General features: G+C 46.3%; 1 protein-coding gene across 1 annotated transcript in view; it reads left to right on the top strand.

Moving 5' to 3' along the window:
* Window positions 1–3646: 3646 nt before the first annotated feature.
* Window positions 3647–25413, top strand: part of SLC7A14 (solute carrier family 7 member 14) — a 74543-nt gene continuing 52776 nt past the window's right edge. The window contains exon 1 of the mRNA XM_075570811.1: window positions 3647–3765. The gene's annotated coding sequence lies outside the window, so the exon portion shown is untranslated. The remainder of the gene's footprint in view (window positions 3766–25413) is intronic.

A 25413-nucleotide genomic window follows, 5' to 3' on the forward strand; every position in this document is an offset into this window, starting at 1 on the left:
GTTATTTATATGATTGTCACATGTATTACTACTGTGAAGCACTATGTACATTAATGGCGCCATATAAATAAAGACATACAGACATACATACAATACAATAGTGAGGCTTAAAGCTGTAGTTCAATCTGTCATTTAAAAAAAAATATATAGTATGTGCATCAACACAATCTGCACACTGACAAGTGATTAGCTAAGCTGTAGATCGATCTGTTCGCCTGTAATCGATCGCTTGCTCCGGGTTATTTAATTCAGTTCTTGCACAGCATTGTGGGCACTGTAGTCCTGGAATATGACTGACTGGGCAGTTACTAGATACAATTGGTTCACTGCTAGAGAGAGGGCTCAAGAGCCAGAGCCTATCAGGAGGGGAAGGCACTTTGCTTCCTATATTAGAAACATTAAAAATGTCTTAAAATGTTTTTTTTTTTAATTGCTACAAGTATTTTCTCATAGTACAGAACTGATTTATTAAAAAAAAAAAAAAAAGCACACACGTAGGATACTGCTTGAACTGCTGCTTTAACAGAACAATAAACAGATAAAGTGAACTTCTCCCCGAGTCATATGTTTCAACAAGGTGAGCAGTCATGCGGAGGTATTAAGAAAACATATTATAACAGAATCAATATAACATTATAAAACAGCAGAGAACAGGAAAACAACAAACCCAACCAGCTCTAGGACCCTGCGAAGGGAAAACATGTTATATCCACACAGTGCAGCTCACGCAGAGTTAAACTTTAACCCTTTCGCAGTGATGGATTAAATGATTGTCTAGAACTGGGGGGGCGCGCCGAGATTTTTCTAGGGGGGGCGTGGCGGTTGCAGAGGCCCCCGCACTCTTCCCCGCGGCATTTAAATGAAATGCCGGGGGATCACGCGAGGCGTCGGCAACGCCAACTTACTGTGATTCAGACGGCTGTGTTGATGCGTCGCCATGGCAACGCGACGTCAAATGACATCACATGACCCCGCTGCGTCATTTGATGCCGGGAACCGAGGTAAGGTGGGGGGAGGGGGGGGGGTGCGAGCACCAGGGGGAGCAGCTGCAAACGTTTGCGCTCCCCTGGTCTATAATATGGGATATTATTCCCGAAGGAAAGAGGGGCGCCCATACGGAGCGGATCTACCATGAAAAGCACCCCCCCTCTGTATACAGGAATCAGGCGGTCATGTACCGCCATTTCCACGCTGCCGGCGGTAATCGGGGGTAAAGCGCGTCCTCTCTCGGGGAGCAGCTCTGGGGCATTTTGAAAAGTAAAAGTTCCTGGTCGAGGAGGAAGAGAGAAACCTTTCTCTTGTAGGATTTTGAAGTGGGCATTTGCCGGCTCAGCGACTTATACATAATTTGACCAGGCTGAGCTGGGTGTGCGGCGATACGGCGGCGATATGTGGTGGCTCAAGATGGAAGTCGTAGTCTGAGCCCGCTGCTGGTAAGGTAAACCTTACTTAATAACTCTATAATCTAGTAACACCTTCAAACCTTTCTTATTATCCCGATGTGTTCCCTGTAAACAAAAGGAAACTTATCAAAATGTGGCGCTCTAAATATTCAGATATCAATCATAAAGAGTATAAATTAATATAACAGTGATACTTATATAAACATATAGGAAGATGCAGCTGTGACCCGGCTGAGGTTTGCTCGGTCAATCCTCTTGGTACGGAATGGCGATGGGGTCTCCGGGAAGCGCAATATATGTAATAAAGAATAAAACAGTGATGGTGCAATATTGTTAAAGCAAGGAAAGTGAATTCAAATAGTGATGACACGGCTTTCTATATATATACTCACAAACGTGTGAGGTTTTGCAGGCACATAAAGGTATCTTTTAAGGCATTCATTCAATCGCCAGGGGATGCAGAGATCAGTGTTTCCCCGTATGTATGGACTCCCAGGAACATATTTTCAGATACAGGTAAGCATTTTAGATCGCAATGGGTCTCTCTGGCTGGGTCGATGGTGTCTCAGCTTCCCCTCTCTCGTGGCACCAGTGCGTTCCAGACACCGGAAGTGATGTCATCCGCCGCGTCCACTTCCTGGGGTTCCAGCCTCCTGATGAAACCTATGTGGTGAAACGCGTAGAGTGACGCTCTATCCCTGAGACGGCTGGAACCCCAGGAAGTGGACGCGGCGGATGACATCACTTCCGGTGTCTGGAACGCACTGGTGGAACGCACGCCACGAGAGAGGGGAAGCTGAGACACCATCGACCCAGCCAGAGAGACCCATTGCGATCTAAAATGCTTACCTGTATCTGAAAATATGTGCCTGGGAGTCCATACATACGGGGAAACACTGATCTCTGCATCCCCTGGCGATTGAATGAATGCCTTAAAAGATACCTTTATTTGCCTGCAAAACCTCACACGTTTGTGAGTATATATATAGAAAGCCGTGTCATCACTATTTGAATTCACTAACCTTGCTTTAACAATATTGCACCATCACTGTTTTATTCTTTATTACATATATTGCGCTTCCCGGAGACCCCATCGCCACCCTGTAAACAACACAAAAGTGCAAAACTGCTTCAGCACAGGTGGCTCAGTCATTGATTGAGCCACCTGTGCTGAAGCAGGCATATCCTGAGAGCCTGGCCTGTTGGTGGCCCTTGAAGTGGAGTTGGCCAGCCCTGGGCTGCAGTGAGTGTGAATCTAATCTCGCCCTCACATTCCGCCCCCTTTGTTTCCCTGGCTTTTCCCTTCGCGAGGAAACAAATGTATTGGAAAAGTAAACGCCAAAGGGCGTCAAATATGAGCTGCCACTTTTCCAAAACAAGCTTCGTGCGGCTATCTCTCCTACTTCCTTTTTCATGCAGCAATACATCATCGTCCTCACCGTCATCATCATAGAGCAGAATGGATTGTTTGGTTGCAAGAGATAGGAGGGCAATAAATGTGCAATTTCTGTCTGTTTGTCGCTAGGATTTATATCAGATATTATTTTTAATTGATGTAACCCGGAACATTTAGACAATACCACCCATTTAACTCTTTAGCTGCCAGACAGGCCTGCAACCCTGTATGAAAAGGTTTAATACCAATCCCACCTCAGTGAGTCTGTCACTGATGCCCAAAGGTTATACACAAAAAGGATGTAGCTTTAGGGGACGTAGCTCTGTATTACTGCGTAGAGTAACACAGGAGGGAGGGGGAAGAGCGGGTATGATACCTTTTATTGGACCAACAAGTAGTTGATATTTTAACTTTCCAACCTCTCGAGGTCATTCGTCAGCTAACCATGAGAGGTTCCAAAGCTTGTAACACCTCAACTACTTATTTGTGCAATACAGTGTATCATACCCCCTCCTTTGTTACTACATGGAAGAAATTGCTAACACGGACCCCCACCCTACTCACTGTATATACTCATCGTGTTTAAATCCTCACTACTTCACAAAAAGAAATAAGCAGAAATGATTCTTCATAATAATATGTATTTTACTCATATAGAAATGTACATAGATTATAGGGATCATTTAAAACCATATCCCAAGACGTTACATCAGTTTTTTAATTTGTATTCTAATTATGTATGTATGTATGCATGTCTTTATTTATACAGCGCCATTAATGTACATAGCGCTTCACAGCAGTAATACACGTGACAATCATATAAATAAATACTACAAATAACACATGATGGGAAGAAGTGCTTCAGACATAAAAGTAACATTCAGGAAAAGGAGTCCCTGCTCCGAAGAACTTACAATCTAATTAGTCGGTAGGAAGAACGTACAGAGACAGTAGGAGAGCGTTCTGGTAAGTGCGTCTGCAAGGGGCCAAGCTTTATGTATCAGGTGTTAATTATCAGCCATGGAGCTACTCATATGCAGGTGTGTTTTAAGGTGGATCATAAAGGTGGATAGAGACGGTGCTAGTCGGATATTGAGGGGAAGGGCATTCCAGAGGTGTGGGGCAGTCAGTGAGAAAGGTTTAAGGCGGGAGAGGGATTTGGATACAAAAGGGGGTAGAAAGAAGACAGAACGCAAGAGTTGGGATGGTGTATAGCGAGAAATTAGGGCTGAGATGTAAGGAGGGGCAGAAGAGTGTAAAGCTTTAAAAGTGAGGAGGAGAATGGAGTGTGAGATGCGGGATTTGATCGGAAGCCAGGAGAGGGATTTCATGAGGGGAGACGCTGAGACAGATTTAGGAAAGAGTAGAGTGATTCTGGCAGCAGCGTTTAGAATAGATTGTAGGGGAGACAGGTGAGAGGCAGGAAGGCCGGACAGCAGGAGGTTACAGTAGTCGAGACGGGAGAGAATGAGGCATATCTTTGTAATATTGCAGAGAAAAAAGCAACAGGTTTTAGCTACCTTTTGAATGTGAGAGAGGAGTCGAGTGTGACCCCTAAGCAGCGTGCTTGTGCTACTGGGTGAATGATCGTTCTTCCAACAGTAATGTGGAAGGAGGTAGTAGGGCCAGGTTTGGGAGGAAATATGAGGAGCTCTGTTATTGACATGTTAAGTTTAATTCGGCGTAGGGCCATCCAGGATGATATAGCTGAAAGACAATCAGAAACGTTGGTCTGTACAGCAGGTGTCAGGTCAGGGGTTTGAAAAGTACATTTGTGTGTCGTCAGCATAGAGGTGATATTTGAACCCAAGAGATGTGATTAGGTCACCAATAGAGAGTGTGTAAAGAGAGAAGAGAAGGGGTCCCAGGACAGAGCCCTGGGGTACCCCCACAGAGAGATCGATAGAGGAGTAGGAGGTGTTCGCAGAAGAGACACTGAAAGTACGATGGGAGAGGCAGGATGAGATCCAGGATAGAGCTTTGTTCCGAATACCAAGAGTATGGAGAATGTGAAGGAGAAGAGGGTGATCCACGGTGTCAATTATGATTATATACAATGAGCAATTTTCTATTCATAAATGTCAGCATCATTATGATAAGTAAAGCGGTTACATTGAACCTTACGTTTAATTGGATACATTTTTTATACATCTGTTCCACCCGCGCACTACTCATGTTAAACATGTTCTGCCATTTTCCCTCAACTTGCCCAGAATTGCTTTTCTTTTTGTGATATCAGGACATAAAATAATACTGATTTTATGCGCCCTTCATCTGTTTTTGTTCATGGGGGAAAATAGTTCTGTTCTTACATCTCTATATCATTCTGGGACTATTTAAAGTTCCAGTTCCCTTTCTAAGTATGTGCATAAAGATTTCACAAAATACCCGCGTTCCGGTTTATCAGGGTGTTAGGCACTGAAGACACTGGGATGTGAATAATAATTTAAGATGATTGGCACTAAGATATTAATTCCCTCTTTTTATTAAAATCACCCTTTATAGCAGGGGGGTGCTCAGCTTCAGCCCTCGAGGAACCCCTTTCCAACAGGTCAGGTTTTCATGATATTCCGGCTTCAGCACAGGTGACTCAATCAGAGGCTCAGTCGAAGCGGGGACTGGTTGCGTCACCTGTGCTGAAGCAGGGATAGCCTAAAAACCTGACCTGTTGGGGGGCATGAGGACCGAATTTGAGCCCCCCCCTGCTTTATAGAATGACTATTTTTTCATGTGCTGTGTGTTTGGATAAATAACTGTCCATAAGCAACAGGGGGGTGAATCCACACATCTCCGTTAAAGGAGCAATACAAGCGGGCAATTTGTAATTATTCTTTACACCGGATGAAAGCATGGGGATCTCGGATCAGAACCCCATTCATTTCAGCTCCCGGGACCCCCTGTTTCAACCCTATGCTAAAAAAAACCCCACAAACAATTGTGTCCACCTGGACTGCCGCCTTGTCAGGGCTCATAATGCCACGTTACCTAAATCAGTTCATTTCATGTTACTTTCCCTAAGGTTGATGCATACCCACAAAGCTAATTATACTGTATGCAAGAACAACGGCCATGAAATGTATCTCGTTAGCATAGGTTGGATATCGGTTAATTAGCGCAACGTTATGTAATGTGATGGCCGTTACATGATCCCTGTAACAGCGCATATCCACAACCAGCGCCGCTAAGGTTGACGCACGGACTTGGTGTTACATACCAGGTTACATTACTACCAGGCAGACCCGGAAACATTGCTCTCTGTGTTGAGGAGATGGGGGGAGAGAAAATACCAATGAACACGTGTTGTGTGAAGGTGTTTGGGGAGATATTTAAGTCAAAGAAGACTAATAGTAAAGGGTAAAATAGCTCTCTCTCTTTCTATCTCTTTCTATCTCTTTCTTTCTTTCTCTCTTTCTCTTTCTTTCTTTCTTTTTCTCTCTCTCTCTCTCTCTCTCTCTCTCTCTCTCTCTCTCTCTCTCTCTCTCTCTCTCTCTCTCTCTCCCTCTCTCTCCTTCTCTTGCTCTCTTTCTCTCCCTCTCTCTCTTTCTCTCTCTCTCTCTTTCCCTCTCTTTCTCTCTCCCTCTCTTTCTCTCTCTCTCTTTCTCTCTCTCTCAGGTCTGGGTGGAAGTATCAACACCTTAACCCAGCGGAGCGCAAACTGGTGGTCTCGAGACTGACTGCGGGGGGGGCGCGGGGTTTACAGAGGCCCCGCGCGCTTCCCGAAGGCACTTAAATTAAGTGCCGGCGCAGCTGCAGGGCCTCAGTAAACCTGACTTACCTTGACTCCAGCGGCTTCTTAGACGCATCACCATGGCAACGTTGTGGCAAATGACACGTGAGGTTATGTTTCGTCACGTTGCTTAATGCCGATGCCGGAGCCGATGTAAGCGGGGGTTGAGGTGGAGCGGAAAGAGGGGAACCGCCAGCAGGGGGCGCAGGGAAAAATTTTGCACCCCCCTGTCTTAAGGTATGACTTAATTAACGTAACGATACGCAGCGGCAAATTAGAAAATACACCGCCCCATGGCACTTCGCTGTGGCGGCCGCCTCCCCGCTGCCGCCCGCCTTCTTCTTCTGAATCACAGCATCAAACGACACTGCGGACATCACCAACATGGCGTCGTGTTGCCATGGCAACACGACATCATTTTACTCCACGACGCCGCATTTGTTGGTGACATCCACCGCCTCATGTGACATTGCGGTTCAGAAGGAGAAGGAGGGCGGCAGCGTCGGCCGCCACAGCGAAGTGCGTTCCCATCAGGCCTGAGAGCGCTGCAAATGTATATGGGGCGGACATTTTTGCCGCCCCAAAAAGTTTCCGCCCTAGGCCCGGGCCTAAGGGGAAATCCGCCACGGACGGTACATCCTTTCCTGAAACGTAACAGACATTTGTGGATGTGCGCTGTTACAATGTAGGCCTCTTTCGCATATAAATATCACTAACGCCCATTATAGCCTTTGGGTTATTGGCCTTTGAAGATACACATACACATTCTAGTGATGATGTCACAGACGCCTGTGTGGTTTGGAACCCAGTCATTCTTTTCCCGTCTCCTGGGTAATACCCAGCATGCATCTCTTCATACTTCTTTGTGTTGTCTGAAGCTTCCGAATTGTCTTGGCATTTAGGGTCCCAAGTTTCAGATCAATGCGTGAGCACAGGTAGGATACAACGGTCAAACACTTTCCCTTTTTAAGGCGCAGTGGAAGGTTCCCTTGTAAGTGTAACAACCCTATCTCCCCCACCCACCCCCCCTCATCAGGGAGATTTGCAGGTAATGGGTGTTATGGTGCTAACCTGTAGGCTTACAGAAGGCCTAAGCCTCCGCTCATGGGGAGCTTGGGGTGCAAGGTGCAGGGCCTCCACCTGTGAGGATCCCGCCACAGACGAGATGACCCCTCACAGAAACCTATATACATATACCGTGACTAACCACTCACACAACAGTATAAACAATAAGCTCTTTACCAGCAGGGTCCCACAAGGTATACATGCATAATAACAGCACAGCAATAAGAACTCCCTGTCCCTCTCCTCTTACTGGGAGAATACAGCTCTAACCCCAATACCCCTGGGATAGTGTATGTCCGCCCAAGGTAATAGGGTGTGTGAGGCAGCGCTACCCCTCTGATGTCGTTGGTGCATGTGTTGGGCACCTTCCTTTTGTGACGCTCATGAAACAGGGTCTCGCTCCCTTGAATAGAGGCAGGTGTAGTGTCCCACAATGCGGGGCCTCCGACACCACTCCCCCCTCTCTTTACTACCGGAAGCTGCATGCGTAGTCTCAGAAGGCAGGGGGGTTCTTTGCGGGAGTCTGTCCGGCTCCGCAGTATCACCGTTGCGGGCTCTATTAGGAAAGGTCCCTAACTATGGGCCTTCCCTACAATACCAAGCTACAGGGATTGGGGCTTAGCTCAGGCCTAGGGGAAGCTCAGGCCTAGTCCCAGGCAGACTAACTGGCTCCCAGGACAGTTCCTTCCGCGCCGCGGGCTCAGGCAGCTCTGACCTTGCTCCTCATAGTTCTAGAGGATATCCTCTCTCCAGTCCCTGCCAACCCCAAAATGGCCACCGCTCCTCCGCATAGCAGTCTGAGGAGCTGCATAAGCTCCCCCGAGAGGTGTGGAGGACTACTCTGCTACATCAGATTGTCTTGATACTCTCCATCACATCTTCATTCCCCTATTGTTTTCATTGGAAAGTTCCCATCTATTAGTACTTGCCGGCCAAGGTAGACATCGTCTAAGACTTCTTGTTCTGTTCCATTTATTTCGATCTTTGTAGAGTTGAAACGTTTGTTGAACATCACTTCGGCCTTGATGAGGTTCATATGGAGGCCCGCCTTCTTACTTTCTTTGGCGAGTTTCCCAATTTGTTGCTGGACGTCCTCTCGCCTTGTGGCAAAAATAACAAAGTCATCTGCGAATCGTAGGCGACTCAAGTATTCAACATTGATTTCGATTCCATTTCCTTCCCAATGTAATGTCTTGAACAAGTCTTCCAGTGTTGCTGTGACACGGAGTCTTCCCGTCACACTCCCGGGCTGATCCTTATCTTGCTTGAATCTAATGGCTGATGTGGCATTTCCATAAATGTTCATTATCATGTCAATGTGTGCTTCTTCAACACTTTGTCTTCTTAATGCCTTCGAAACCGCCGAGGCGAATATAAATATATATTTGCTGACAGTCCCCCTGCAACACTGCAGAGCAGTTTCTTGCAGGCCTCTTTGAAAGTGAGGGGCTTGAGAACAAAAACAATATGGGTTTAATTAATGGCTGGGAAGGACATATGTTTGTAATAGTGACCTAACCTCTTTTGAGCCAGTGGAATATACAACGCACTGTTCTGTAATCTGCTGGGAAGCGCCAGCTGTGAACAGGTTTCACTGATTTTAACAAAAATAATCCCCCCAGACTGGCAATGTTATTTTATTAAACATCAGGGATATCATCTTTCTAATGCAATGCATAACTCGCAATCATGGAGAAAGGGCATTGTATATCAATTCTTATTATTCTCATAACACTACATAAATATTATGGATAAATGAATCCATATGCTATGAATTGCAATAACTCACTGAATGTCAGCCCACATAAAAACAATAGAGGTATCTGGCAGAGAAAAAGGTCAGTTAGAAGACATTAAGACTGGGGGTTATGTATCAACGTCTTCTGCAAAACAGGGCCAAAAAGTGGGGCAAAAAATTAGCACCAGATTTATCTCAGAAAAAAACTCTGTGTTGCGTTCAATTGATTTTTAGTCTTTTTCTAAATCTGGTGCTATTTTTGTACCACTTTTTGGCCCAGTTTTGCAGGTTGGAGACTTTAATATGTGACCCCATTGCGTTACTAGTGTTACCACCCAAGTCCACGTTGTAAAGAATATATAGGCCACAGGCTTCTTCTTCAGCTTCTGTCCTGTGCTGTGGAGGGCAGCTGAACTCAAAGTGATAGAATGCAGAACATTAGGAGTTAAAAACCAAGCACGACTCAGCTGTCCTTAGTAATGTGAAGTTGGGTGTTATTCCTATGGGCGCAGAACCTCACATCTCAGCTGTTGGGGTGGGATACCGGCATGGTACTATGTATTTGGTAAGTATGAGCACATTCAGTGCTTGCTTTGATGTACTAAACTCATTGAGATTGTGATTGACATGTTCAGTGCTTAGGATCAAGCTTTGATACTCTGCACTCGCTCATGCTGTACATGCTGCACACCCAGGAGCTTCTCCCAGGATCTGAACTAAATCTTGTCATCTCGTTTACAAGCCCACGTGGCCTGCATATTTATATTGTTAGTATATAGCATAGCATCCAAAACCTGGACGGTCTTTTATAAGTGGATTACTTAAAAATCAGCAAACATCACAGCAGATTTGTAATATTACCAAGATCAGAATCCCCAAAGACCTGAGTATTACACTGCTAAACCGAGAAGGGGTCAAGGGGCACAGAATTAGGAAATATCTATTAAAACACATGCTAAATGCAGCAGGAGGTACCATCGCTGCCAACTGGAAAAAGATGGAGGCCCCCACTATGGGACAATGGGAGTGGAGAGTTTGGGAGCTCATGAAAATGGAACAATTATCAAGGATAACCACTGACACGAGGTCACAATGTGAACGCCTCTGGCTGCCATGGTCAGAGATCACTGCTAATAGAACAGTGTGAGAGGGTCGGAAAGTGGACATATTTGCCGTAGTGAGAATAATAATAATAAGGATAATCCGGACTACTCTTTATGAGATTGACTTGTTTCTAGTATTTATTTTACTTCTTCTTTGACTAATTATTTAATTTTTTATTTTATTTTTATGTCAGATTGTTGGTGTTATGTTTGTTTTTACTAGTATATGGTTTAAGTTGTGTTGTATTGTTTTATATATGTTAAATGTTATAAAAATGCGGATTATAAATAAAGAATTTAAAAAAAATGAGCAAACACAACCTTGTAACTATTAATATTCTTCTGGCATAGCTAAACCTCCACAAAATGTACAGTGTGTACAGTATGGCAAACACACAGCGTACTAACATTGATTTATTCCTAGGGCAATATGTATAGAAGCTTTTCAGATCTGGCAAGTCTCCATCTCTGAGGTGCACAGAAGTTGGTCGATTCATCCCAGATTCAGATGTCTTTAATCACCTAACTAAGGGAATCCATCATATCTGTAATTGTGTACAAAGCTTTGGAAACCTCGTAGATTCCTCCTCATTTGTCCCAGTACAATACTTCTTCAGAACCCATATGGCTACTCACGACATGACATTATTTATCGAAAGGTACCACTAGGTTTTACCCAATCAAAATAAAATAGTCTGCCCTTTCTGCAGCAAATGTACAAAATGAGGACAACTTGTCTCCCACATGACGATGTAATTGTCTAGGCTAATTAATTGAAATGAGAATTATTTTCTATCTAACGATGGAGCCTACTGTAGTAGCTTCGATGTTATCTCTGCCAAACGGAAAGTTTTGGCATGATCCTGCCTCACGGTGTGACATTAATGTTATCACGGTATTCAGAAAGTGTTCTCGCAAGTCAAAACTGAGGTAGGAAAATGCTTATACCGCTCGGGACAGCAGTGTCCTTATCTCTGTCCTTTTCTAAGTTCTGCCACGGCGATCTGCCCGCAGTCTGTAAGAACTGCCCGGAGAGAAGCTGCATCTCCCTGCACAGCTCTTACAGGCGATCTTCCTGCACGGAGAGAGCTGCATCTCCCTGCACAGCTCTTACAGGCGATCTCCCTGCACGGAGAGAGCTGCAACTCCCTGCACAGCTCTTACAGGCGATCTCCCTGCACGGAGACAGCTGCATCTCCCTGCACAGCTCTTACAGGCGATCTCCCTGCACGGAGAGAGCTGCATCTCCCTGCACAGCTCTTACAGGCGATCTCCCTGCACGGAGAGAGCTGCATCTCCCTGCACAGCTCTTACAGGCGATCTCCCTGCACGGAGAGAGCTGCAACTCCCTGCACAGCTCTTACAGGCGATCTCCCTGCACGGAGAAAGCTGCATCTCCCTGCACAGCTCTTACAGGCGATCTCCCTGCACGGAGAGAGCTGCATCTCCCTGCACAGCTCTTACAGGCGATCTCCCTGCACAGAGACAGCTGCATCTACCTGCACAGCTCTTACAGGCGATCTCCCTGCACGGAGACAGCTGCATCTCCCTGCACAGCTCTTACAGGCGATCTCCCTGCACGGAGAGTGCTGCATCTCCCTGCACAGCTCTTACAGGCGATCTCCCTGCCCGGAGAGAAGCTGCATCTCCCTGCACAGCTCTTACAGGCGATCTCCCTGCACGGAGAAAGCTGCATCTCCCTGCACAGCTCTTACAGGCGATCTCCCAGCACGGAGAGAGCTGCATCTCCCTGCACAGCTCTTACAGGCGATCTCCCAGCACGGAGAGAGCTGCATCTCCCTGCACAGCTCTTACAGGTGATCTTCCTGCACGGAGAGAGCTGCATCTCCCTGCACAGCTCTTACAGGTGATCTCCCTGCACGGAGAGAGCTGCAACTCCCTGCACAGCTCTTACAGGCGATCTCCCTGCACGGAGAGAGCTGCATCTCCCTGCACAGCTCTTACAGGCGATCTCCCTGCACGGAGAGAGCTGCATCTCCCTGCACAGCTCTTACAGGCGATCTCCCTGCACGGAGACAGCTGCATCTCCCTGCACAGATCTTACAGGCGATCTCCCTGCATGGAGAGAGCTGCATCTCCCTGCACAGCTCTTACAGGCGATCTCCCTGCACGGAGAGAGCTGCATCTCCCTGCACAGCTCTTACAGGCGATCTCCCTGCATGGAGAGAGCTGCATCTCCCTGCACAGCTCTTACAGGCGATCTCCCTGCACGGAGACAGCTGCATCTCCCTGCACAGCTCTTACAGGCGATCTCCCTGCACGGAGAGAAGCTGCATCTTCCTTCACAGCTCTTACAGGCGATCTCCCTGCATGGAGAGAGCTGCATCTCCCTGCACAGCTCTTACAGGCGATCTCCCTGCACAGAGAGAGACGCATCTCCCTGCACAGCTCTTACAGGCGATCTCCCTGCACAGAGAGAGAAGCATCTCCCTGCACAGCCCTTACAGGCGATCTCCCTGCACGGAGAGAGCTGCATCTCCCTGCACAGCTCTTACAGGCGATTTCCCTGCATGGAGAGAGCTGCATCTACCTGCACAGCTCTTACAGGCGATCTCCCTGCACGGAGAGAGCTGCATCTCCCTGCACAGCCCTTACAGGCGATCTCCCTGCCCGGAGAGAAGCTGCATCTCCCTGCACAGCTCTTACAGGCGATCTCCCTGCACGGAGAGAGCTGCATCTCCCTGCACAGCTCTTACAGGCGATCTCCCTGCACGGAGAGAGCTGCATCTCCCTGCACGGAGAGAGCTGCATCTCCCTGCACAGCTCTTACAGGCGATCTCCCTGCACGGAGAGAGCTGCATCTCCCTGCACAGCCCTTACAGGCGATCTCCCTGCCCCGAGACAGCTGCATCTCCCTGCACAGCTCTTACAGACGATCTCCCTGCACGGAGAGAGCTGCATCTCCCTGCACAGCTCTTCCAGGCGATCTCCCTGCACAGAGAGAGCTGCATCTCCCTGCACGGAGAGAGCTGCATCTCCCTGCACAGCTCTTACAGGCGATCTCCCTGTACGGAGAGAGCTGCATCTCCTTGCACAGCTCTTACAGGCGATCTCCCTGCACAGAGAGAAGCTGCATCTCCCTGCACAGCTCTTACAGGTGATCTCCCTGCATGGAGAGAGCTGCATCTCCCTGCACAGCTCTTACAGGTGATCTCCCTGCACGGAGAGAGCTGCATCTCCCTGCACAGCTCTTACAGGTGATCGCACTGTTTTTATTTAATTTTAATAACACAGCATTCATTTCAGCCTCGGTGACCCCTGTTTCTTGAGTTACAGGCCCTGGAATGGGGTGCTGATATCTCCCTGCATTGTTTAAATCTCCTGCGTCATGTGACCGGGACATTTAAACTGTGCGGGAATACCGGCACCCCATACTGAGGCCTGTAACTCGGGAATCAGGGGGTCCCGAGGCTGAAATTAATGTGGCTGAGCTCCGGAGACCACATGCTGCAATACTGTGTTATTAAAATAAAATACCGGAAATTACCTTTGAACCGGAAGTGACATCACCGGAAGTGCCGGCGCTGGCAGTATATAAGCCTTCGCATTAGACCAAAAACGGCAGAGCCGCCCCGACGGGGTTGAATTTTTTTGGTCTGATTTAGAGGCTCATCTACTTCCGGTGTCGGCACTTCCGGTGATGGGACGGCCAGTTCAAAGGTCATTTCTGGTTTCAGCACGTCCGGTTCAGAGGTCATTTCAGGTTTCCGACATGACGTCACTTCCTGTTTCCGGTGACGGCACCGCCAGCTCCTGTCACATGACTTCCAGTCCCGATTTTACTTTCACTTATTACTTTTACTTTCATTGCATTTTTTTACTATAACTTTTATTTTAATTTATTTTCACATAATTTTGGTATATTTTGACTCCTCTCACCATCCTCTATCCAGTGGATGTGGTGGTGGAATAAGATTTTTTTCATGAAAAGTTTTGTGTTTGATTGACAGGTATTTATTGATGTAAGTAATTACAAATATTTTCGGTATTTGTTGATGCTTAAACAGATAACATAATTAGACGTACATTTGCATAACAATTAAATGCGTGCAAAAGCTCATCTGTCGTCGAAGGAAGAGACGCCGGTGTAGACGGTTCCTCCCGCCAGTATTGGCGCCGGGGTATCCTTTGCATGAAGGTCTCGTTTCCATTGAACATGACGAGGTCTTATTCCTTGGCTTCAAACTCCATTCCCATGTAGAATTGAAATGTCGCTGTTTGTGGGAGGTAGGATGTAGCGCCCGTTTCTTGTGGGTGTATGTGGTACATAAACATGGGATGGGGATTAGAAGTGACAAATTCTTGGTGCAATGGCTGACAATCAATTACTTGTAGCAATGTAGGGTCTTTTTTCCCATATATTTCCCGTGTCATTATTTTGACGTCTGACAGATATTATTCCCGGGCCCTTAGGAATAACATGTGCCTCCGTCTCAACAGCATTGAGCCATTTTTCAGCCCAATATGTGAAATCTTCTTCTAAATTGTCTATAAATTCTTGGTCCGCTTCATTAAATTGTGTGTATGGGTCTTCTAATAATTGTTGGTATAGATTGTAAGCTTTATCGTGTTCTAGAGCAGCACAGTCAGCTTCAGATTTACAAATTGAGCATCTAGTGGGTTACCTGTTCCCAGGTAGTTGTACCTCAACGCATTGAGTTTTCTACTCATTGGCCTACGTCATCGGTGTGACGTCTTCGTTTAAGGGGTGGAGTGGGTGGCTGGGTTAGCAGGCTGTCTTCCAGTGGTTGGGAGTTCTGTGTCAGAAATTGCCGTGAGAGATCCGCGTCTGAGTCTGCATCTGAAGGAATCCGAACAGCTCCTCAGTAGAGACACACTCCGGCCTTCTCCAGTCAGTGAATCTGTAATATATAAAATATTCCTCCACAATCACACTGTTGGTTACTACCGCTAAGGTAATAAAGGGGTTAACCCCTCCTGCTACCCAGACAGTAGGCATAAACACCCACCAGGGACAACACCAACCTTCACCCACCCCCTCTACCCCCAATAACCATTAAAATGCAATACAAACAACAAAATGAGCAAATACACCCATTGATTGCCAGTGTGGTTACCTATACCCTCAATGGGAGCAAAGATAACCCCAATGGCAATTAATGGGCACCCTACTACCCACCCCTTTTACCCCCAACAATCCACACGCCCCCCAAAACACAGTACATTAATAGGCAAAATCCCTATTATCCAGATCTGGCTAATAGCGCATTTGCCAATTACAAATAAACATTATCCAGCCAGCATAAAGTAAATTAAAGTTGTACTTACCCCTGCCAGGACAAAGGCCGTCCTCTTCCTCATCTTTGTCCTCCACGTCGTCCGTGGGCAGCAACAATAAAATTAAAAAAACTACTGGCCACTAACCCCTTAATTACCTTTGCGGTTAGTACCCACTATAGTAATTAAGTGGTTAACCATCTCTTCCCTCCCAACCCCCCCCCCCCCCCCCGATAGCCACCCAGGGTTAACTCCTCCCACAACCTTCCTGGTAGGCCTGACCACCCACCCTGGGGTTAGCTGCCAAGGTAATGAAGCTGCCTGTAAATGTATTTTTATTACATAGGATGGAAGCAGGGGGTCTCCGGAGCTGGTATTAATGTCAGCGCCGGAAACTCCCGGCTTCAATCCGATGCAGTAAAAATAAAAACATTTCTTCAGAGTCCCAGCGCGGATCCCGCCGCGCCACCCTTCCGGTGGCGAGATCAGAACCTGCGCGTTGCAGCTGCGATGTGAATCTCGGAGCTACTAGAATAGCTCGTTTTCACACAAAACCTCGAGTTTGAGCATTTTTTGAGCTCCCACACACTTTGTGTCCGTGCGGGCGCTCGACCGATCGGGGAGAAGCACTTCTCGAGTGAGTTTGGCTTGTTATCGGAGCTTTCTGCATAGCTGCACCTGCAAACTCGCTCGAGAAGGGCCCAAAATTCTCGATAAGTTACTTATCGAAGCTACTGGAATAGGCCCCTACGTCTGCCTAAGAAATAGAGCATGGTAGGTGATAAATAAATGATATATAATAAATAAATATGATATATGATAAATAAATATAACATACTGGCTTCATTTATAAATATATGTTTTGAAGAAGATCCTTTGTGATTAGGAGAGCCTGCACTCTTTTTAACCACTAGTTAGCTTGTAAAGGTATCACTTGTACTGTACCGTTCTCGTGCTTGTCTGTGTAACATGCAGCAAGAGCCACAATTGATTTCGTCAGAAATGGCTGCAAAATTGCTACTTCTTTCAGAATTGCCCAAGTGCGAATTTTTGGCTTCGTTGGCATTTAACGGCGTACTTTTTTTCTGACCTTTTCACCACTTCTCGGTTCTGATACTGAACTGGATTTTTTCCTTGAGTCTGATTTGATTTGACATTTTAAGAGTGGAGGTTACACCAAAAAAAACATGGAGTCCAACATTACAGCATTCGCGTATGAATAGAAAAAATAAATACAGGTAGAAAGTCAACGCTAGTAACAGTGTTTGCCTCGATTCATTCAATCCACGGCTTCAAATGATCCGTGTGTAATTTTAAGTACATGTTTCGTTCTAATTTGCGATATGGTGGAGACTGGAGAGCAGTATGGTTGAAGTATAAAAGATTTCAGTGGGGTTTCGGAAAAAAATTAATCCCGCGTTAACATATAATGACACTGTTACTAACGACCATAATTACAGAGGGATTATAAAGGGTCGTTTTCCATTTCCATCCGACGGAAACTAATAACCGACGCTGGTGGTCGGTGAAAAGAATATAAATAATATTGGATAGACTGGTTGTAATGTCAGATAATAATTGCCATTCTGCGTTTCCAAGAGCTGGTTTGCTAAACATTTCCATAAAGCCATTGCTTTAATTACTGCGGAGAATGGACATGCTAATTCTCATATTGCCGGCTCTTTATGTAACGATCGGCATCCCACGGCTTCTTTTTTTACAGTGGCAGGGATCCAATGTGTCCTTAGCTAAAAATACTACTAGTGCCATTAATGTGGAGCAGCCGGATGTACCTGCAACGTTGTATACTGTCAGAAAGCATCATGTCACAGTAGAATGTTTGGAATACTATATCACAGGGACACATTTGTAACCACTACTTAAAATCACTCGAGAGCTTTTAGAGCTGCAAAACTCAGCTACGTCTACCTGAAAAGAGCTGAAATGTTGCCAAGCAAAGGGAGCTTCCCAACACATGAAATAATCATTTCTTTCTTTTTGATTTGATATTTTATTGATTTTTTTTTTTTTTTAACACTGAAAAGAGCGATGGGGGTACAAAAATTAAAAAAGGAAGGGGGGTGTGGGTACAGGAACAAAATAGGACTTGGGGAGGGTTTGGGTTGTAGGGTACATTTTCAGCCATATAAATACACAGCAATTATAGCATTGGGTTGTAAATATCGCCCTTCTACATGGCTGGTCTTAAGAGTCTTTGTTTATTCCAGTGTCGAGGAACTCAGATCTATTTGTGTCTCTGTACCTGAGGGGTTGTGGGGGTCTTCTATAAGGTGAAAAGGTTCCGGTGCATGTCCCATTTTACCTAACCATGTGTCCCATATATTTGTAAATGTGGCCAGGGAATAATTGAGGTAAGCTGTTATTGTTTCATACTGAAGCACTCGCCGGATTTTATTTATTATTTTGGAGATAAGAAGAAAAAATGCACACAATGCGCACCAGGGATTAAAATTATATCATTTATTAATAAATATTTCACTGAGGGGATCCAACCCCACCTCAGTATAAAACATCACACAGCTAGGTTCAGTTGCAATGAACATGAACCTTAGGATATACACTAATTAATCTAAATCCATTGACTGCATAACACACAATAAAAAAAATGGTAATCAAAGAGACAGTGTTAAATGAATAAACAGAACAATTGATCCTGAATTAACTAAAATGTAGTAAAACAACTGTCTATGACTGGCAGGGGGAGACGGAGACTCACACTGAAGCCAAAGGCGGGTCCGCGGCAAACGTGTAAAAACCCGGATCACGCCACCGCAGAGATGGAACCACCGCCTGGGCTTCTTGCAGACGCCGTCTCAGCCTGTCAGCAACACGCGCAGAATGACCTGTCGTGACCTCTACGCGTTTCGCACTACGTGCTTCGTCAGGAGGTCACATACAGCGTCATCAGCGCGTATTTACATAAGCTACAGCCAATCGGAGTGCCGAGCTTGGAACCAGTACTTAATGAGTGCCATACACTCACAAAGGATAGTTTTAAATTTATAATGACAGCAGTTTTTAGCCAGCATCAGCCAAAATAGGGCATATAAGTGGTTCAAACGGCATATATATTCATTATCAACAACATATACATTGCATCCATAGAAAACAGGGAAACAGGAAAAAATAATAGTAAATAAATATTAACCCATTCACTGCTAAACTACAAATGTAAGACATACTACAAACCAAGCAAACCATATACCTATCATGCCCAGACTGCAATATACACATCAATGATTGAATACATACCCACAAGGGAAAAAAGAGATACACAATAAACATAATGAAGTCACTTAATGAACGTCTCAGACATATGATATCATTATTTTAGAAGTTATTTTAAGAACGGAGTAAGTTCAATTAACTCATTAAAACCAGTGGTAGATATCTGGTATGGGACCTCTCCGCGCGGACGCTAAGGGGCACCTGGTCGCCATCAATATATGTAGCATCGGTTTGCGTTCTCCGTATGAGACATGCTGGATCGGCCGGCTAAGTAGCGCCAACCAAGAATCAATTTCCACAGTACGTCCCAGGACCTCGTTTATTAACTGAGAAACTTTCTGCCATAATCCGGATATTATGGGACAGGTCCACCATATTTGTACCATTGTGCATTTCTGGTGCATCCCCCGAAACAATTCAATAGACATTTTGAATATGCGTCCCTTTGAATTGATAGGTAATAATTGTAGCACTGTCTGCAGCCATTTAACTTTAATAAATAGCTCCCGTGGGGGTGTTCTTAAGGTCTAATATTATGACTTATTTGGGGGCAGTCATCAAATTGCAAAGATAGAATTTTTTTGCATTAAATTAATTTTTTTAAAAATAATTTTAAGATGCTTATTTTAGAATGTATATGGAGTTCTTTTTATTAAAATCTACCAGATGCAAAATTGGGACAAAACAACAGCGTCGCTAGAGCAGAAAATACATCTCACATCTTTTTATATTTGTTTCTGTGATTCATTTCTCTGCACACGTTTTGGCCAGGATTTGCCGTTGGAAAGTCTTCATTAATAGCAAAGATGTTAACCGCTTAAGACCAAAATGAATGAGATTTGTGTGTTCTGGACCACAATATTGTATTTCCAGGGAAACATAATGACTTTCGTCAGTGAGACTATGAGACATTAATAATTACGGGATGAGGCTCCCCAAAAGTCAGTTAGGTTTGAAAAAAGAATAATAGTAATAACTTTATTTCATATAGCGCTTTTCCACCCAATGGGACTCAAAGCGCTTCATAATTACAGTGTAGTGCACTGTATGCAGCACATAGGAATTTTTACAGACACAGTCACTGCCCAGATGAGCTTACAATCTATTTGTTGGTGCCTGAGGCACAGGGAGATAAAGTGACGTGCCCAAGGTCCCAGGGAGCTGACACCGGGAATGTTGGAAATAGTCCCAATGGCTCCAGGTAATTTGCTCTAATTTCGCTGCTCTTCTTTAGTATGTGAGTGGATGAGCCCCTTTAATCAGCAAATGTTTGCATTGCTCTATCCTGCAGCCGACAGAAGATTGATCGTTAACTATTTACTCTCTACTGCATTTGCTTTTATTGTTAATGACCCCAGATGTCATGTCTCAATATTGCTGAGAGCCACTAGAGTAGTAATTACTTTAGGCCTGTGATTACCTCATTCTGTCTGTAAATGGCTTAAGGAAAGAGCGGTGTGTTAATATTTTACATGGAAAATACTCTCTCAACATGCTTAGCACTGTTCTGTTTTACAGGTGGTGGGAAATCCATCTTTACATCCATCTGTGACATCACAGGCCTGTCTCCAAAGTAATATGTTGGGACTATTTCTCCTACAACCGGCTAACGCTCTCCCGCAGGGATGGATTTCTCATTATGCCCGGGCCTAAGGTGCCAAAATGTGGGGGCGGCAGAATTTGGAGGCGGCATGTGCTTGTCAGCAAGCATCAATCGTGCATGCGCCACCGGCAAGGTGACGTCACACGGCATCACGTCGCCATGGCAGTGGGACGGTGCGGCGCTGGAAGAGGTTTACCAAATAATCTGTTTTGAGCTTAATTGATGGATGGAATGAATTGAAGGATTCGTCAAATTGTTTTACATTTTCGTCACACCCTGTGCATATTATAAACAGATAATGGATGTATCTGTAATATTTGTAAGGTTTGTGGAGGCTTGTGGTTAGGAATCTCTGTTCAAGATTGGCCAGAAAAATATTGGCATATTGCGGTGCCAGCCTGGTGCCCATTGCAGTCCTCATTAGTTGTAGGTACATTTCCTTGTTGACGCGGAAGTAGTTGTGTGTGAGGATGTTCTCTATCTGTTTAGTCATTACTTCAGCTCTGTATTTATGATCTAGAGGAGAGGTTGTGAAGAATTTAGATCCTAAGCTCTTAGGGGCAGGAACTCCTTTTCCAATTATTTTTTCTGAAGCACTTAGTCTCATTCTGTTATAATATTATGTCACATGTATTGTAAAGCGCTATGTACCTGAATGGCGCAATATAAATAAATATGTACATAAATACATCCATGTAATTTGAAGCATGCCTCAGTGCCATCCGTGTGGGGGATGTTACTGTACAGGGATTCTGCATCCATGTAAGACGTAGTGTGTTGTGTGGAAGTTGTTTGATGTTACGTTTATTGAGGGATTCTGCGGTATCTTGTATGAAGCTGTTGGGGTTCGTGACTAGTGGTTTGAGGATATTCTCCACTAGGCCTGATATTTGTTCAGTGTGTGCATTCATACTGTACCTGTTATAATTGCTCTGCCGGGGTTTCCTGGTTTGTGGATTTTGGGAAGCATGTTAAAGATACCAACTTGGGTATTAGTTGGTCCCATCCTGGTTGCAGGTGATTAGGGAATGGTTTGATGAGATTCTTGAGTTACTTTGTACTTTCTTCTATGCATGTTATTTGTATCCATCACCCCCACGGCACCTCCTTTATCTGCTCGGTTAATGCTGATGTTGTGGTTGGTTTCGCAGTGCCATGATTGGAGATCTCTCCATGGAGGAAATGTTGTACATCGTTTGTTTCTGTAATACTGATGCCAGCGAGGACAGTTAACTGAAAAAGATATATACAATTTCTGCTTACATTGTTTGTAGTTTTGCTATTGTAGCGCCCCCTTTGGGTACTACTAGTTAGTATAAGGAGTTAACAGCCTTAATGGGTTAACGGTGTGGGATCACTCATGTTATTCCCCCACCATGTGATGCAGGATGACAATGCAGAAAGGGATTAGCCACTTCTTTGTACAGTATGTCTTGTAACCACTGAGGTCACTATAGGGAGATAGAAGGGTATACTGTATATAGCTCCACCTGATGTTCTAGAAACAGGTTCTTCAGAGTTCTGAGTGAATCCTCAGTGTCAGTGCTGTGAATAGGTTTTGTGTATTTATGTGTATTAATGATGTGCTGTCACCCTTTGTTGTTTTCAGGTAAGAAACGTACTGTATATAGTTAGTGCCCATAGTAATGACCCAACATTGTTCTTATGCATGAAGAGGAGTGAGCATGTACTCAGCAGGGTGTTCTCAGAGTAGGAGCTCCGGAGCCTAATTGGATCGGCCCCACCAGAAGTTCCTAAGTAAACTCCCAATCCAACCAGTATGGACTAAGCATGCAGTGCATGGAAACACTATAGTGATCCTGGAGAATAGTGTGTGTCCCCCAACAAGGGTCCACCTGAGATGGGGCATCATTGAAGCCATGCAATTATCAGCTATCTCCTGATTGCCAATCTAACTAATACTAAGGGGAACAAGCCGAAGTACCTCCCTAGCATAGGAGTGAGACCTACCAGGGGAGTAACCATATTATTTGCCACCAGTTAATGTCTGTTCCATGGCGGCATTATGAACAGCGGTGAATAAAGCTCTTGTTTGTACCATAAAAGTTACTGGCGCCCATCCTTATTCTATCTGCCTATCCACGCCCAGCCTGCACCCACCCAGCACCCTGAGCAGGTCTGAGAGACCGAGCCCAGCCTGCACCCACCCAGCACCCTGAGCAGGTCTGAGAGACCGAGCCCAGCCTGCACCCACCCAGCACCCTCAGCAGGTCTGAGTGACAGAGAACAGCCATTTAACTCGATGTAAACTCTTTTAGACCTGGGTAAGGAGGGTTACACATACATTTTTAATTTAAGTATCATCTACCAAACGACCATGTCCCTGGCTTGTACATTTGGCTTCTCTGGTTGATTCGCTGCAGGATAATGTTTCGCTTTCATGAAAGAATGGTGTCGAATATTGAGAAACGTCCCCTGAATTCACAGCCTCGCTGAAAGTGATTGTGCTGGAGAAAAGGAAGAAAAAACATTTTTGCATAAATTTGCAAAACCCATTTACTAGAAATGAGGATTTGTCATCCAAGACTAATTTGGCTTCTCTAATTGATGTTTTCATTTCTTATTTACATCTGAATACACTTGAAAATGTCTGAGTTCTTGATTATGCATTTTTGGTAAACATCATATTTCTAACCTTCTATTTACTGACAATATTTAATCACTGATATAAAAAGTTGCTGCTCCCCATGTGGCGCCTCTTCCCCATGTGCTGCTCCACTGCTGCTCCTAATGTGGTATCTCTTCCCCATGTGCTGCTCCACTGCTGCTCCTAATGTGGTATCTCGTCCCCATGTGCTGCTCCACTGCTGCTCCTAATGTGGTATCTCTTCCCCATGTGCTACTCCACTGCTGCCCCCCATGTGGCATCTCTTCCCCATGTGCTGCTCCACTGCTGCCCCCCATGTGGCATCTCTTCCCCATGTGCTGCTCCACTGCTGCTCCCCATGTGGTGTCTCTTCCCCATGTCGTGCTCCACTGCTGCCCCCCATGTGGCATCTCGTCCCCATGTGCTGCTCCACTGCTGCTCCTAATGTGGCATCTCTTCCCCATGTGCTGCTCCACTGCTGCTCCCCATGTGGCATCTCGTCCCCATGTGCTGCTCCACTGCTGCTCCTAATGTGGCATCTCTTCCCCATGTGCTGCTCCACTGCTGCTCCCCATGTGGCATCTCTTCCCCATGTGCTACTCCACTGCTGCTCCCCATGTAGCGTCTCTTCCCCATGTGCTGCTCCACTGCTGCTCCCCATGTGGTGTCTCTTCCCCATGTGCTGCTCCACTGCTGCTCCCCATGTGGTGTCTCTTCCCCATGTGCTACTCCACTGCTGCTCCCCATGTAGCGTCTCTTCCCCATGTGCTGCTCCACTGCTGCTCCTAATGTGGCATCTCTTCCCCATGTGCTACTCCACTGCTGCTCCCCATGTAGCGTCTCTTCCCCATGTGCTGCTCCACTGCTGCTCCTAATGTGGCATCTCTTCCCCATGTGCTACTCCACTGCAGCTCCCCAAGTAGCGTCTCTTCCCCATGTGCTGCTCCACTGCTGCTCCTAATGTGGCATCTCTTCCCCATGTGCTGCTCCACTGCTGCTCCCCATGTGGCGTCTCTTCCCCATGTGCTGCTCCACTGCTGCTCCCCATGTGGCGTCTCTTCCCCATGTGCTGCTCCACTGCTGCTCCCCATGTGGTGTCTCTTCCCCATGTGCTGCTCCACTGCAGCTCCCCATGTGGTGTATCTTCCACATGTGCTGCTCCACTGCTGCTAACCATGTGGTGTCTCTTCCCCATGTGCTGCTCCACTGCAGCTCCCCATGTGGTGTCTCTTCCCCATGTGCTGCTCCACTGCTGCTCCCCATGTGGTGTCTCTTCCCCATGTGCTGCTCCACTGCTGCTCCCCATGTGGTGTCTCTTCCCCATGTGCTGCTCCACTGCTGCTCCCCATGTGGCGTCTCTTCCCCATGTGCTGCTCCACTGCTGCTCCCCATGTGGTGTCTCTTCCCCATGTGCTGCTCCACTGCTGCTCCCCATGTGGTGTCTCTTCCCAAGTGCTGCTCCACTGCTGCTCCCCATGTGGCGTCTCTTCCCCATGTGCTGCTCCACTGCTGCTCCCCATGTGGTGTCTCTTCCCCATGTGCTGCTCCACTGCAGCTCCCCATGTGGTGTCTCTTCCCCATGTGCTGCTCCACTGCTGCTCCCCATGTGGTGTCTCTTCCCCATGTGCTGCTCCACTGCAGCTCCCCATGTGGTGTCTCTTCCCCATGTGCTGCTCCACTGCTGCTCCCCATGTGGTGTCTCTTCCCCATGTGCTGCTCCACTGCTGCTCCCCATGTAGCGTCTCTTCCCCATGTCTGCTCCACTGCTGCTCCCCATGTGGCATCTCTTCCCCATGTGCTGCTCCACTGCTGCTCCTAATGTGGCATCTCTTCCCCATGTGCTGCTCCACTGCTGCTCCCCATGTGGTGTCTCTTCCCCATGTGCTGCTCCACTGCTGCTCCCCATGTGGTGTCTCTTCCCCATGTGCTGCTCCACTACTGCTCCCCATGTGGTGTCTCTTCCCCATGTGCTGCTCCACTGCTGCTCACCCTGTGGTGTCTCTTCCCCATGTGCTGCTCCACTGCTGCTCCCCATGTGGTGTCTCTTCCCATGTGCTGCTCCACTGCTGCTCCCCATGTGGTGTCTCTTCCCAAGTGCTGCTCCACTGCTGCTCCCCATGTGGCGTCTCTTCCCCATGTGCTGCTCCACTGCTGCTCCCCATGTGGTGTCTCTTCCCCATGTGCTGCTCCACTGCAGCTCCCCATGTGGTGTCTCTTCCCCATGTGCTGCTCCACTGCTGCTCCCCATGTGGTGTCTCTTCC

The sequence above is a fragment of the Ascaphus truei genome, chromosome 14 (assembly GCF_040206685.1).
Source record: "Ascaphus truei isolate aAscTru1 chromosome 14, aAscTru1.hap1, whole genome shotgun sequence".
Lineage (NCBI taxonomy): Eukaryota > Metazoa > Chordata > Amphibia > Anura > Ascaphidae > Ascaphus > Ascaphus truei.